The sequence below is a fragment of the Nicotiana sylvestris genome, chromosome 1 (assembly GCF_000393655.2).
Source record: "Nicotiana sylvestris chromosome 1, ASM39365v2, whole genome shotgun sequence".
In the NCBI taxonomy this organism is placed as follows: Eukaryota; Viridiplantae; Streptophyta; class Magnoliopsida; order Solanales; family Solanaceae; genus Nicotiana; species Nicotiana sylvestris.
In genome coordinates this window covers 7,152,437-7,168,893 of record NC_091057.1, presented here as the reverse complement: position 1 = coordinate 7,168,893, position 16,457 = coordinate 7,152,437, and the positions used below count along the sequence as shown (strand labels likewise).

Sequence of the window (16,457 nt, the reverse complement as noted above, 5' to 3'; positions counted from 1 at the left end):
CCAGCAGACTCGCCAGAGCTGTCACACCTCCTTTTTCTGCCCCCGCGAGGGTACAAGGAGTTTTTTCCAATTAAAGGACAATCGAAACGGGATTTGTTTATTCATTTCAGAGTCGCCACTTGGGAGATTTTAGGGTGTCCCAAGTCACCAATTTAATCCCGAATCGAGGAAAATAATGACTCTGTATTACAGTCCGCGAACCAGAAATCCGGATAAGGAATTCTGTTAACTCGGGAGAAGGTGTTAGGCATTCCCGAGTTCCGTGGTTCTAGCACGGTCGCTCAACTGTCATATTTGGCTTAAATATCTGATTTTTATACAATTATGAACTTATGTGCAAATTTTAACCTTTAGCCGCTTTCATTATTATTATTATTATTATTATTATTATTATTATTATTATTATTATTATTATTATTATTATTATTATTATTTTACAGGGAATTACAACGTTGTGAAAATGTATTTCGAACTGCGTCACAATCAATGTACCCGTGATCGTCGACACACTTTGACTCCGTTGAGATTTGGATTTGGGTCACATAAATGTGCACCCGAGTTTAAGAAGATTAAATTATTAAAGGCGCGCCTAAAGTGACTAGCATATCATTTACTTTGGGTAGGGCCGTGAAATTTTGCTAAACGGTCCATCCCGAAGTCTAAGCAATTTTAAAGCAAATATTTACTGAGGGCCCCGCAAATTTGTATTTTTTATTCGGCGAGGCTCATCTCATTCTTATTTTTTTTAAAAGGAATTTGCAACATCATGGACACGCATCTCGAACCATGTCACAATCAATGTACCCGTGATTAGAGATACATTTCGACTCCGCTGAGATTTGGATTTGGGTCACATAAATGTGCACCCGAGTTTAGGAAAGTAAGATTAATTAAGACGCGTCCTAAAGAAACTAGCGTGTTGTTATTTTGGGTAAGGCCGTGGAGTTCGCTAAGCGGCCTATCCCGAGTTCTAAGTAATTAACACATACATTTTGTGAGGGCCCCGCAATTTGCATTTTTTATTTGGCGAGACTCATCTCATTATTTTTTTTTTAAAAAAAAAGATAATCTTAGAATGACTACATTTTTTCTATTAAGTTTAGTCTCTAAAATAAAGAAAGAAAATCCTAATTAATTAGGAGCTAGAAAAAATTAAGAACATGTAACATACTAATTGCTAGATTAGGACCAATATTAAATGAAAGAATTTTAAAGAAAAAATTCGAAATTATAAATAAAATAAGAAATTCGACAACTAATATTCAAAAGAAATCAAATATAGCTAGATTGAAACTCGCATTGTTATATAAAAAAAACAACTATTGGAATTAATTATTCATAACCATTTGAAACTAGATTTAACCACAATTACTAAAGCTTATTAGAAAGATTATTAAACTTAAACATTATCTAGTCTTGTTTGGCTTTAACTAAATTTAACTATCCATTCATGATTGACCTACTGTTGACCGTATTAAAACTTTCATAGCTAGTGAATTAACCCATTTTGCCGAGCTGATTCACTAAAGACAAACTTATGTTATTTTTCTCTTATTCCAATTATTAAACAGTAATACATGAAATAGCCTAAATACAATCAGTAAAAGAAACGAAGAAAAAACGAAATTAAAACTTCAAAGTTCCATTCTTCATGTATTCATGCTTTCACATTTTTCAGCTTGCAATAGCTAGTATTACAGTCGTGTACCTGGTATTGGAAACAAAAGAAGATGAAGATGAGAATCAGCAGCAGTAGTAACAATACAGCCCAGCAACAACAGCCCAGCAACAGTAACAACCCAGGAACAGAGTTTGCAAACCGGTGGAGTAGTAATCCCAAAAAGAAGCTTCAAGCTTCGATGAAACAACAACAATTAATGCTGATTTCAAACAATGAAGGAAAGTAGAAGATTTTTTTTCAGTTTTTGTTCTCTCCTTTAGTTTTGAAATTTCTCCAATTTGTATCTCTCAAAATTCTTCCAAAATCTCCTCCAGAATCTCCTCTTAAATCCCCCTTTGTCAAGAATGACCCTTATTTATAGTAAGACTCTTGTCTTGAACCTCTAACCCAAAATATTCCCCCAATGGCATGCTTTGTCCCCACTAATTAATGTTTTCTTTATTTTAAACCTTTGTCCCTCATGCCTACATACTTTGTCCCCCACTACATTAAATAAATATATCAATCTCAACCCATTACATTTTGTTCCCCATGCCTAACATAAACAATTACAATATCCCCCCCACTACATTATGTCTTGTCCCCCATTATATTAAACAATTATATCAAACCCCACCCCATTACATTTTGTCCCTCATGCTTAACACAAAGAATTATTCAAAATATTCAATTACCAAACTACTCCTCCGACCTTATTGCAATTACCGTTTCACCCCTGAACGTACTGCAATTTATCAAACTACCCCATCAGCTATAACCAATTCACCTAATCAATCTCAACCAAAATATAGCCAATAAGACCAATTTCTTGAACAAACTCAACAACAAAATCATATGAACACAGATGAATCATACAACTCCAAATTAATGGAAACAAATTAACCATATTGGGAACCAATCCTGGTTAACTTAGACCAAAAATGAATGAGCAAGTAAACAACAATATTAACAACACACAAATACATGATTCAAATTAAATCAACAACTCAAAAACCAAAACAAACTCAAATTAAATTACTGGATGAACTTCAAACAAAGAATAAACGTGTATTAAACAACAAACCTCGCGAATCCAAATGATTAAAACAACACTCTTCTATATTAAACTTAAATCCTCTTAAATTAATAAAACAAACTGAAAACAAAATTCATTGAACTTCAACTTAAAACTAAAAACGTTATAATTACTAACAATTTCTATCTAAAAATAAACAAGAAAAATAAAACAACTAAATAAAAATCAAGAACAAGAATCAAACATTTAATGATTTCGGATCCGAAAAATATCAAACAAATTACGGACAAAAATAAAACTCCAAAAACCCACTAACCGGATCGAAACGACGAACAATGACTGACCAACGACGAACTCGTATGGACTGTTTTGACGACCCCAACCAAAACTCGAACAAACGACGGAGACGATCCTAAGCAACTGAAGCAGCAGGCAACGAGGTTTCAGTACAGACCCACATGGGAGGTCGACGGACAGTGGTGAAGCAAAGACGCGGCAGCAGCCATGTTAGCTCAGGTTCGAGCTCGACAAGGCAATCATGGGAGGTAAGCCGTTTGGGTATGCTGGAGATCGACGGGCTGTTCTTCATCGACGACTGGATGTAGCGAAGAAGAAACAGTAGCAACTGGGGATGGAGCAGTGGACGCAGCAACATGGGGTATGTTTGGACGTAGCCGAGCTGCTGGGAAGCGACTTGAAGAAGATGAAGCAGCGGCGTGTTTGGATGGTGAAAAAGAAGAGGCTACAACCGTGGAGCTAGGCAGACATGGGTGGAGCTCGTCTTGACGTGGAGGAGATGGCTGCTCCGACGAAGACGAAATCAAAGCATAGAAAGGGCAGCCATGGTCGCCGGAGGTGAAGGACATTGCGAAGAAGATGGAGCAGCAGCGACGGGGCTGGACGATGGTGGTGGTTGTGTGTTCAAGCCGGAGGAGGCGGAAGGGCTGCCATGGATGCTTGGGGTGTTTGGTATTTTGGAGAAGAAGAAGAGAGGGTGGGGGAGGATAGTTTAGTTTAGGTTTTTAGGTTTTTTTTTGTTTTGTTTTTTGGGAGAAAAATGAAAAAATGAAGAGGGGTTAGGTATTGGGGTTACGGGGCGGACCGGGTCGACCCGTGTGGAGATGGACCGGGTCGTAGGGGAAGGTTGGGCATTTTTGGGCTTGTGGTTTACAATTGAAGAAGTGGCCCAATTCCGTTTTTTTGTATTTTTGCTCTCTTTTCTTCTTTTATTTTTCTAAAACTAAATTCTAAATATCCTTAAATTATTATTAAGAACTAAATTAAGTTATAAAAGCGCAAATTAACTCCCAATAACAATTAACGCACAATTAAGTAATAATTAAGCATAAAATTGTATATTTGGACATTGAATGCTAAAAATGCAAAAGATGCCTATTTTTGTAATTTTTAATTTTTGTAAAACAAACTTAATTAATAACAATTGTAGAATTAAATCCTACATGCAAAATGCGATATATTTTTGTATTTTTTATTAATTTAACAAATAAACATGCACAGACAAATACAAATAATTATCCAAAAATGTCACAAAAATTCTCAAAGTTGCACACCAAGGAAAATCATTTTATTTTGAATTTTTTGGGGGTAATTCTCATATAGGGCAAAAATCACGTGCTTACAACTATCATCTACTAACTTTTGCATCCCACACCGGAATAATGTTCCAAGGATGAACACTCTTGGATCGTTGCTCGTGCATCCTGCAAACCTTTTGGTTTTTCTTATGATAGAAGGTGAAGCTACATCTTCTGGTCTTCCCTTATGATCTCTTTCTTTTGCTATTCTTTTTTAACGGATCTTGGCCCAAAATCCAACGGAATGCTCAATCTCAGCTGCTGAAGAGAGAGTTACATTTATCGAGGGCCTTCTGCCCCAAATCTCTTCGGGCACACAAACGTCTCCAAAGATTAAGATGGGGTCCCCGGGAAGGAGGTTCCCGAAGTCGACGCTCTCGAGGACGTGGTTTTAAAAGTAGATTAGGTCCTTGGCTTTTGTTTTTTGCTTCTTTGTTCAAGTGTAAGTACCCTCCGCGGATGTTGTAGTTATATTTTGTAACCGTCTCTTGTAAATATAAAAGGATCCCTTTGTCTCCCTGTTGGCTCGTGTTGAATTTCGTTCTATTTTTACTTGTGGAAAATCTGATTGTATAACTTTTAGCGACTAGTCCAAATATCGGACTCTGGATATAATAAACCTTTAGGTTTTTTAATCGATCAATATAATACCTCTTAAGGTTCTTGTTGGTCTTCGAGATAAGCTTAAATTGATTTGGTGCAAGCTCGGGACATCGGGACTCCCTAGTCGGAGTTGAGTGAGCGCAAGGTCTTGAATTTGAAATAAAACTTGTCATTAGGCTTCGTGGATAATCACCTAGTGAGAATTTTCCCAAGTTCGGGTAGCCCTTGGTCTTAGTAATCGATCGAGTATTTGCTCGAACTTGAAATAGAGTTAGTGCCTAGGCTTTTTTTTATAGTCCCCGAGTGAGAATTTTTCCGAACTCGGGTAGCCCTCGGGCTTATTAGTCGAGTGAACACTTTGCTCGATCTCGGGATAGATTGATAAAAAATGAATTAATCCTCGACGCCTCGATCCTGATGTCAATCTTGTGACGTCAGTAGCTGAAGTGACTGAAAGATTGCTTTGTAGCTTAGAGAGAGATTATATAGAGAAGTCAGAGATTTGTGTTTTGTTTTGTTTTGTCCTTGCTGTTGCAATTTGCAATAAAGTCTAGGTCGACGTCTTGTCTTGTAGTCTATTAGCATTGAGGTACATGTATCCAAGAACAAATAAAGTAATATTGAAGTATCTAAGAGCAAGCCTATTAGTTGAAATGACAAAGGTAGGTATAAAATTTTGGGAGTTATTTATGCTCCCGTTTGGCCATTGATTTTGGCTACTATTTTTCAAGTTAAATTCTTTTTTCAACTTCCCAAAAATTGATTTATGACATTTTTTGGATAAAAGTTTTTTTCCACATACAAAATTTAACTTCTTTTTTTCAAATAAAATGCATGTCCAAACACAACTTCAACTTTCAAATATATTTTTTAACATAACTTCAAAAACTCTTTTTTCAAGTTTTAATTATACATATGTTCAACTATGTATTCATTTCTAGTTATGTTTATCATGCATTTCATAAGTGAATTTCATACTTATCTTCATGCAAACATATATACTATAAAAGATATATTATTCCTAAATACAACATGTGATACGAGATCATTACATTGCAACTGTACCTTATTATTTTTAAATTTTGGACTTCACCAAAAATAGTTGGGTTTTTTAATCGATTTGATTTAATTTTTCGGTTTGGTGCGGTTTTCCGATTTGGTTTGAACACCCCTATCTGGTGGTAAGGTGTCCCACATTTGTTGAGGGATGGGTGGTACTATGGTCTTGGGCAAGAGTTGGAGTCACTCGGCCACCAATTATCTACGTCAAGAGTTGGAGTCACTCGGCCACCAATTATCTACGTCAAGAGTTGGAGTCACTCGGCCACCAATTATCTACATTTGGCCCATTGTTTCCCATTAAAACAATTCGCCCTAAGTAAACAATCCAAATTGATACAATTTGTCAAGTGGCCATGTAACGACATTGTTTTTGTTTTTTTCTTGGAAAGTTCCTAGCAAACCCGTAGCCACTACCCTTCGGGTGCGCACGGTGTAATTCGCTCACTGTATATTAGCTCACAAATTACACAAGAGATATAAATCGCATTAGGTACACCCGATACGACGAACTCTGACTGAGGAGACTGCTAGTGAGGGAATCCATCTCAGGTCTCTTATGTGGGAAATCACTCGCCCAACTAACTCAGTCTACCTTGGCGTGCGTGACTTTAAAGTAAGTCTTTTGTGAAGGCTTTCCTTTTTGTCATTTTTCTCCCTTGTTCAGAGCAAGTTGTTCTATAAATAGGGGAGAAACATTATTTCCCTTTTCACAGCAAAAAATTAAAACTCGATATAGCTCATCTATCAAAATGTTTTCCAAAACTATTCTTTTTCTTTGCTTTTCTTTGGCTATTTTGGTAATGGTAATATCCTCACAAGCTGATGCAAGGGAGATGTCTAAGGCGGCTGCTCCAATTACCCAAGGTTTATTTACTTCTTCACTCTATTACTTGTAGTTATTTTCACTTTTAACCTTTTGAGTCTGCAAATGGATGTTATAAATGTTTAAATATTCATGTAACATTTTGCTTTGAATTTTGTGATCTTATGTCATAATATCTTATACAGAAGTCTCATTAATGAAATAAAAAATCGAAATTTCAGAATTAAAAAATTATTAAATGTATTGGTGGCATTCTTTGTTGAAGCGGATTTAAAAGGAAAGTAAAACACATGATTGAAACGAAGGGAGTAAATGTTTACATAAGTATTATTTAACATTTTGCTGAAAGTTTAATGGGCATTTTGAAACTTTCTGAGATATTCCACATCTAAAATATTCGTTATCTTATGATATTCCAACACCGCAGAAGTTTCTTCTTTTTGTCTTTGTTGAATTTGGTAATTACCTCGTATAATAGTTTAAACTCTATTGTTAGAGCACGGTCACTTCAACTTAATTATTTATATGTCAACATTCTTTCTTACATGCGGCCATGATTCTTTTTTGGCCAAACACGTGAAATATATTTACTTTTGGATGGCGATTAGATTTGAATATCCAAAACCTTATTTCAATCAATTATGGATCAATAACAATAACAATAAATTTAGTGGAATTCCATAAGGGAGCATGAGAAGAATAGTATTTACGCAGAGCTTACTCTTATCTTTAGAAGGTAGAGAGACTATTTTTGATAGACCCTTGACTTAAGGAAGGATGAAAAAGTAGTAGAAATAAGCAGTAAGATAACAAGATAATCGAAGCGACATAACTAGAGGTAGTGAGAAGAATCTGAAAATAAGAAAATACAAGGTTAACATTGATATTACTAGTAAGAACAAAGGAGATGCATGCCTACCTACTAACCTTCTACCCAAATTCTCGACCTCCACGCTTTTTATCAAGGGATTTATGTCTTCGGTAAGCTGAAGCAGCGCCCTGTCCTGCCAATCGTGTGATTATTTTATTTAAAACTTAAGTTGTTAGATGAGGAACGCACGTTCACCCAAGTTTATTAATGTCTGCCGCGCTGAGAATTAATACTATCACATCTTAATTTCCTCCTTTATTGGTTAACCTATAACTAATACATTACTCTACATAACCTAATTTGGTGCAGCAATGAACTCAAACATCATTACTGATCAGAAGACGGTTGCAGGAATCATCCGTAAGATACCGGGTTGGATACGAAAAGGTGCAAAAGGAGGCAAAATCATTGGCAAAGCTTGCAAAATTTGCTCATGTAAATACCAGATTTGCAGCAAATGTCCTAAATGTCATGACTAATGTACTTGTGTTGGTGTGAGTCTAGTTTTGAGAATAAAGGGAAAGCTATGAATAGCCTAATATAATTCTATTCACTTTCCTCTAGTTAATTTCTCTTAGTTTGTGTTTTGTTAATAGTTATTATATTGTTGGAACTTGCAACAAGTCTTGGGTCAATATATATTCTTGTTTTCTAGTCTTTATATTGTATGGTATTGTATTGTATTGTATTGTATTTTTCTTTAGTCACGTGATATTTGAAACCAAATCTGATTAAATCTAATTCACGTTGTATACGTTCTACTACGGTCAGATTTCTCTATAACAACATCCATATATAACAGTCTTTCATTATAAAAGATAAGTTTTTCTTGGAACCAATTTTTATGTTATGTTATAATATATGATTTCTATAAAAACACTTCACTAAAGCAGCCAAAAATATTGGAACAAACGAGGCTGTTATAGAAAGGTTTGACTGTACAAGGAGACGGTTCCTATAAAAAGATTTATCATTTTTAGAGTTCGAACCTAAGATTTTTGATTAAATTAAGTATAGAAATAACCTTTATCAATAGTATATATAACGGGGTCTTGAACATGGTAATCTTAAGTATAGGAGCTTAATTTGGAAGAGCAATTAGCTCGGTAGATAAATATGAATATTGTTAATCAGTAATTTACGCAATGGTCTTTTAGTCTCAAATCTATCTCCGCTAGTAGGATAAAAAAAAACAAGGGAGAGAAATCACAATGCAAAGATGAGAGAAAGCAAGAATGAGGCTGCCAAGAAAGTATAACCATTTTACAAGGAGTTATTAGTGTATTTAAAAAGGTTTTCAAATGGCTACAAACTAATATTTGACCTATATACATAATATAATTTTCAAGCGAAAGGTATTTAAACTGACATCCTTAAACCTATGTAGCTCCACCTTTGGGAGAAAAAGTATAACCATTTTACAAGGAGTTATTAGTGTATTTAAAATGGTTTTCAAATGGCTACAATTTTCCAAACCAGAAATGAGACTGCCAAGAATCCAAGAAAATTATCATTGAGGAATAGAACTATGCACTATAGTACAGAATTCGTTTCGAGTAGAAGCTGTGTTCGTGCGGGACGTGAACATGTAGTTACGAAATGAGTTCAGCCACTTTCGCTGATCAATGGCTTCCTTTATCTTGACTAACTTAGCATCCAAGTTGAAACCCTCTTGGCTAGCCTCCATAAGAGTATCATGACGTGTGTTTAAAATAGCCCAACTCACTTCAATAGCAGTCTTGTCCTCAGGAATCTCATAACCTTTTTCCCATTGATCGATCTAGTTTTTGAGCATTTCATTCTCAGCCAAGGCAGTATCATAAGAAGATTGCAAAGGAACAAGTGAACTTTCTAAAAAACTGACCTTATCAGAAGACTCACGGAGATCTTCTTGGGTCTGAGTAAGTGTTTGCACAAGTTCACCGGCGTAAACCTCTTTCTCGCTTAACAAATCCTTCAACCCTCTAATCTCTTCACTGGCCTTAGAGAGTTGCTCAGAAAATGATGTCTCGAGGAGATTTTTGTCCTTGACAACTTGATTTGAGAAAGCCTTCTCAACTGCTAACTCTGAAGTCAAAACCTTCAACTACTGCTCTAAGGTGAACTTGCTCTCTTCTAACATTTCCATATCAAGTTGAAGACTTTCATATTGTTCTTTCCAGTTGTCCGCTTCAATCTGATAATCATGCATTAACTGCTCCGTATGAGAAACCCTCTTCATCATCTCTGTACCAACAAGATTGATCTAAAAAAAGAAGAAAAGGGTAAGAACCCTAAAGAAGGAGGGAATAAAGTGTGAAAAGTAACAAATACCTTTAATGATGACTGCACTATGTCATTCATCCAAGTCAAAGAGTTGTGACTCTCGAGCTTGGATTTCTCAACTGGACCGATCAGAGGTTTTAACCATACGTCAGCCCGACCTGATTTTCTCAAAATGTTACCAGCGGCAGGGACCTCAATGGTAATCTGCTTCATTGTTCCACTTCCACTCGAGGAACCAACCTCAGTACGAGGGACAGTAGTAGGGGGAACTGTGGAAGAAGTCATAACAGCTTGGGGCGGAGCAGCAACAGTAGCAGTCACAACTGGTAAAGAACGCGTCACAGGGGCAAGCATGGTAAAAGAGGCAAGGGGTACTTCATCAGAACTAAATCCAAATTGTCATTATGAAACCCACGAGAAAAAAGCTGATCATCAGAGTCACGAGCTGTCGCAGGAGTATCATCATCATAGCTCACCAAGGTGGCTTCAAAAGGCTCAGTTATGGGAACAGAACGGGGAGGAGTTGCTTCATCATTTGAAAAGACGCGTCTTCTTACTCGCATCCTTTTTATCAAGGAACCTCCATCTTGTTCTTCCTCTTCTTCAGAATCCTGGGTTGTATCAGCCTTCCTTTTCGATGAAGAACACAAGATTATCTCTTGAGCTCTTTCCAAAGAAACTCGGGAAGCTACGACAGCATCAGAACTTACACCTCGAATGGGAAATCCTGATAAAAGAAGGATCAAAACAAATTCTAAAGGAAAGGTGAATGAAAGTATAAGAAGATATGGGAAAAAGCATTTACCATGAGTCTTCACCTTCCAACCGAACTTATGCGAAAGGTTTTTCCAAGATCTACCTTCCATTGGAGCAACATTTAATAACTTTCCTACCCAACCACGGAAATTAGGAATCTCATCAACAGTTCCCTTGGTTGCTGGAAAAGAGAAAAAGTTAAACAGTAACGGGAAAATAAAAGGAAAAGATAGAAAAAGTTGTAAAAGGAAAACTTACGTGCAAAATTCCACTTCTCAGGAAATGGAACATTTTCTTCACCTACTAAACCAACAGTGAGGGCAGCAACAAACTTGGCATACCAGCCATGATTCATATCATCCTCTAGGCTAACTAACACTCTCTTACTTCTCGCTACTAAAGTGAAAATCCCATGACGAAAAAGTTTAGGGGAGTAGAGATGGATCAAATGAAAGAAAGTAAAAGGCAAATTAGCCAAATTTGTTAAGTGCTTTAAGCGTGCAACAACCCTCCACATAATGGGGCCAATCTTTCCTAAACAAACGTCGAAAAAATGACAGAAGTCAATGATAACAGGATAAATGGGGGGTTTAAAGTTCAGCGTAAAAGGGTATGTATACACAAAAGAAATCCCGGTCAAGTAAGATGTAATTCTTTGATTCACATTACGAATTATAATAGGGAAATCAGGTCTCCAACGGCAATCCCTACGAACAATAGAGATCAGACCTTCGGTGATTTGTAAAGGATCAATATCAGCACGATCTAAGGAAGACATAGAAGAAACTTGGTTTCTAATCGATTGTCTATCAGTGTAGAAAGATAGTTCAGCAGGGACAATTTCCTCTATCAAAGGCTCACGAATGGGTTCATTAGAGTCTTTACTTCTAGATGAAGATCTATGGAAAAGAGAACCCATAGTTCTAGAAGGTGGAGTAGAACTCACTGGAGGTATAGAAAAACCCCGTATAGATGAAGATCCTAAACTACGTAATCTTCCTCCTATTCTGCTTCTAATAGGAGCAATAGGAAGGTCATCAACAATGGGGACTCTTCGAGAGTTAGGGTTTGAAGAAGACATAGCAGTACGATGAAGAAGAAAACAAGGGTGAATATTCTAAACTTTTTATGAGAAAGACAAAGACGAAAGCTATATTTATACTCAGAAGCAACAGTCAAAGAAAAGGTGTATGATGGAAATGTCATGATGGAAACTGACGCTTCGTAATTGGTAAAGCCGCAAAAAAGCCCTAAAAGACGCTGCAAAATTGCAGAACCAATCAGAAGATTCCACATGTCATAAGCATTAAATGAAAGTGACATATCAAGCATCAGTTCCAGAGAAGGTATAATGGCGGCAAAAATTCCCGCTTTAATGAGATCCACTTCCCAAATATTCTATTGATGAATAAATGGCAAGTGGGGGGACTATCTATATTGGAAAAAATCAAATTCATGTATTGAATTAATTATGAGGTGACATGTCATGAAACGTGGACTGGTAAAGGAATGACAGTTGGCAAAGAATAGTTGAAAAGGCACGAGCTTTAGCAGGCACAGGCAAAAATCCAAGAAAACTAGAAGAGATAGGTGCTCGGACCTCTTAATATTCTGAAGATGCATCAGAAGAATAAACCTAAATAGCAAAAGGGGTATAGATACGTATTATTGGTAATTCATAGGCATTAATTACGGAAAACATTGTAGAATTTGTATTGAATTAGTTACGATTACCAATTATAACGTTACATTAAATTCCATTAATTATCTATAATGACTCCATTATGAAAGGAGAAAAATGTATTACTTAGAAATAGCTATAAAAGGTGAAGAATGAACATTTGTAAGGACACGAAATACTATTGGAATATACTGATTTACTTTGCTTTCTATTCAGTTATTATTTACATCAATTATTCCAATTTCTACTTAATTATCAGTAACCCGAGTTCTTTTAAAAATAAGCTTTGACCGAAATCCCTATTTTTGGTTAAACAATGTGACTTAGTTCAATACGAATTAATAATCAAGAAATGTGAAGTAGAAATGAAAGATAAAAGTGAATCAAACCAGTAATACTTAACAGTGATGACCTCGAGACAGTGACCTCGAGGTGTCTTAGGGCAGTAAGAATAGTTAAGTAATCAAAATAAAGTAAGAAAAATGGAGCTAAAGGATAATGCTGATGAACAGTAATAAGGTAGAGAGCATATTCTTTGCTTAGTAATGATAATGTGTCTTACAAATGATTGGGGTCTCCTTTATATAATAAGGGAGCCCTAAATTTTTTCATTTCCAGTAAGGAATATTCTTGGTACAACTATCTAACTACCTACGAAATAGTACAATCATATTCCGGGATTTGCGCCATGACTTTGGGCATGTGGCAGGAATATAACTCGTCCTGGTACAAATCCCCAATGGAACTATTTCGGGGTCGAACACACTCGACCTAGGTATGCATTGTACTTCGCCTTCGAACTCGGGCCTGGTCCCTCGAACTCGAACTTGATCTCGTCTGGACTTCACACTCAGGACGGTGCCCCGAGCCTATAAATCATAGGTTTATGATCTTGACCGTATATAGATAGTCCCGTATTTCATAGAATAAGATGATAAGAAACGATTTGAACCTCAATTTTCTCGAACCTCTCACGATGACGTCATGCTCGTAACGTAGGCGCTTGAAGTGATCGGAAATGTCATGTCAGCATCCTTCCCCAAAACATCAAATGCGTTCCAGCATTGGTCGGCCACTTGCGCCGTCGACTCCGTCGTCGGCTTTCTATAAATAGGAGGCTGCAAAAAACTGTACTTATCGCATCTTCATCTACTTTTGATATTTTCCCTTCTTTACTTCTTTCTCTAATCATCTATTTCCATGGTTCGAATCTATGATCACAAGGTCACATGGCCGCAATTTTACCAGCTATGCCAAGGCTCCCTTTTTCAAAGCTTCGACTCGAGACAACGAGAGAAGGGTGCCGAATCCTTCCTGTATCAAAAAATATGCGAACTTTACATTGCTGCTCATATATCTTAACTTCAACCTGGTGTGGCACTTCATTCCTTTTGCTTTCCATGGAATGAGGTGGCACTATTGTCACACCTCCTTTTTCCGCCCCCGCGAGGGTACAAGGAGTTTTTTCCAATTAAAGGACAATTGAAACGGGATTTGTTTATTCATTTCAGAGTCGCCACTTGGGAGATTTTAGGGTGTCCCAAGTCACCAATTTAATCCCGAATCGAGGAAAATAATGACTCTGTATTACAGTCCGCGAACCAGAAATCCGGATAAGGAATTCTGTTAACCCGGGAGAAGGTGTTAGGCATTCCCGAGTTCCGTGGTTCTAGCACGGTCGCTCAACTGTCATATTTGGCTTAAATATCTGATTTTTATACAATTATGAACTTATGTGCAAATTTTAACCTTTAGTCGCTTTCATTATTATTATTATTATTATTATTATTATTATTATTATTATTATTATTATTATTATTATTATTATTATTATTAATTTACAGGGAGTTACAACGTTGTGAAAATGTATTTCGAACTGCGTCACAATCAATGTACCCATGATCGTCGACACACTTTGACTCCGTTGAGATTTGGATTTGGGTCACATAAATGTGCACCCGAGTTTAAGAAGATTAAATTATTAAAGGCGCGCCTAAAGTGACTAGCATATCATTTACTTTGGGTAGGGCCGTAAAATTTTGCTAAACGGTCCATCCCGAAGTCTAAGCAATTTTAAAGCAAATATTTACTGAGGGCCCCGCAAATTTGTATTTTTTATTCGGCGAGGCTCATCTCATTCTTATTTTTTTTAAAAGGAATTTGCAACGTCATGGACACGCATCTCGAACCACGTCACAATCAATGTACCCGTGATTAGAGACACATTTCGACTCCGCTGAGATTTGGATTTGGGTCACATAAATGTGCACCCGAGTTTAGGAAAGTAAGATTAATTAAGACGCGTCCTAAAGAAACTAGCGTGTTGTTATTTTGGGTAAGGCCGTGGAGTTCGCTAAGCGGCCTATCCCGAGTTCTAAGTAATTAACACATACATTTTGTGAGGGCCCCGCAATTTGCATTTTTATTTGGCGAGGCTCGTCTCATTATTTTTTTTTTTATTTTAAAAAAGATAATCTTAGAATGACTACATTTTTTCTATTAAGTTTAGTCTCTAAAATAAAGAAAGAAAATCCTAATTAATTAGAAGTTAGAAAAAATTAAGAACATGTAACATACTAATTGCTAGATTAGGACCAATATTAAATGAAAGAATTTTAAAGAAAAAATTCGAAATTATAAATAAAATAAGAAATTCGACAACTAATATTCAAAAGAAATCAAATATAGCTAGATTGAAACTCGCATTGTTATATAAAAAAACAACTATTGGAATTAATTATTCATAACCATTTGAAACTAGATTTAACCACAATTACTAAAGCTTATTAGAAAGATTATTAAACTTAAACATTATCTAGTCTTGTTTGGCTTTAACTAAATTTAACTATCCATTCATGATTGACCTACTGTTGACCGTATTAAAACTTTCATAGCTAGTGAATTAACCCATTTTGCCGAGTTGATTCACTAAAGACCAACATATGTTATTTTTCTTTTATTCCAATTATTAAATAGTAATACATGAAATAGCCTAAATACAATCAGTAAAAGAAACGAAGAAAAAGCGAAATTAAAACTTCAAAGTTACATTCTTCATGTATTCATGCTTTCACATTTTTCAGCTTGCAATAGCTAGTATTACAGTCGTGTACCTGGTATTGGAAACAAAAGAAGATGAAGATGAGAATCAGCAACAGTAGTAACAATACAGCACATCAACAACAGCCCAGCAACAGTAACAACCCAGGAACAGAATTTGCAAACCGGTGGAGTAGTAATCCCAAAAAAGAAGCTTCAAGCTTCGATGAAACAACAACAATTAATGCTGATTTCAAACAATGAAGGAAAGTAGAAGATTTTTTTTCCAGTTTTTGTTCTCTCCTTTAGTTTTGAAATTTCTCCAATTTGTATCTCTCAAAATTCTTCCAAAATCTCCTCCAAAATCTCCTCTTAAATCCCCCTTATGTCAAGAATGACCCTTATTTATAGCAAGACTCTTGTCTTGAACCTCTAACCCAAAATATTCCCCCAATGGCATGCTTTGTCCCCACTAATTAATGTTTTCTTTATTTAAACCTTTGTCCCTCATGCCTACATGCTTTGTCCCCCACTAATTAATGTTTTCTTTATTTTAAACCTTTGTCCCCCATGCCTACATGCTTTGTCCCTACTACATTAAATAAATATATCAATCTCAACCCATTACATTTTGTCCCCCATGCCTAACATAAACAATTACAATATTCCCCTCCCCCCCACTACATTATGTCTTGTCCCCCATTATATTAAACAATTATATCAAACCCCACCCCATTACATTTTGTCCCTCATGCTTAACATAAAGAATTATTCAAAATGTTCAATTACCAAACTACCCCTCCGACCTTATTGCAATTACCGTTTCACCCCTGAACGTACTGCAATTTATCAAACTACCCCATCAGCTATAACCAATTCACCTAATCAATCTCAACCAAAATATAGCCAATAAGACCAATTTCTTGAACAAACTCAACAACAAAATCATATGAACACAGATGAATCATACAACTCCAAATTAATGGAAACAAATTAACCATATTGGGAACCAATCCTGGTTAACTTAGACCAAAAATGAATGAGCAAGTAAACAACAATATTAACA

At 36.1% G+C, this 16,457-nt stretch overlaps 2 long non-coding RNA genes across 2 annotated transcripts; one reads left to right on the top strand and one right to left on the bottom strand.

Annotated features, from left to right (window-relative positions):
* Positions 1 to 1,524: 1,524 nt before the first annotated feature.
* On the bottom strand, positions 1,525 to 3,723 carry LOC138878633 (uncharacterized). The gene is made up of 2 exons (XR_011402535.1): positions 3,013 to 3,723; positions 1,525 to 1,708 (listed from the first exon to the last, which is right to left on the bottom strand). It is a non-coding gene; the product is annotated as an uncharacterized lncRNA (long non-coding RNA).
* A 2,699-nt stretch (positions 3,724 to 6,422) lies between these two features.
* On the top strand, positions 6,423 to 8,055 carry LOC138873577 (uncharacterized). The gene is made up of 2 exons (XR_011401196.1): positions 6,423 to 6,820; positions 8,002 to 8,055. It is a non-coding gene; the product is annotated as an uncharacterized lncRNA (long non-coding RNA).
* Positions 8,056 to 16,457: the final 8,402 nt, after the last annotated feature.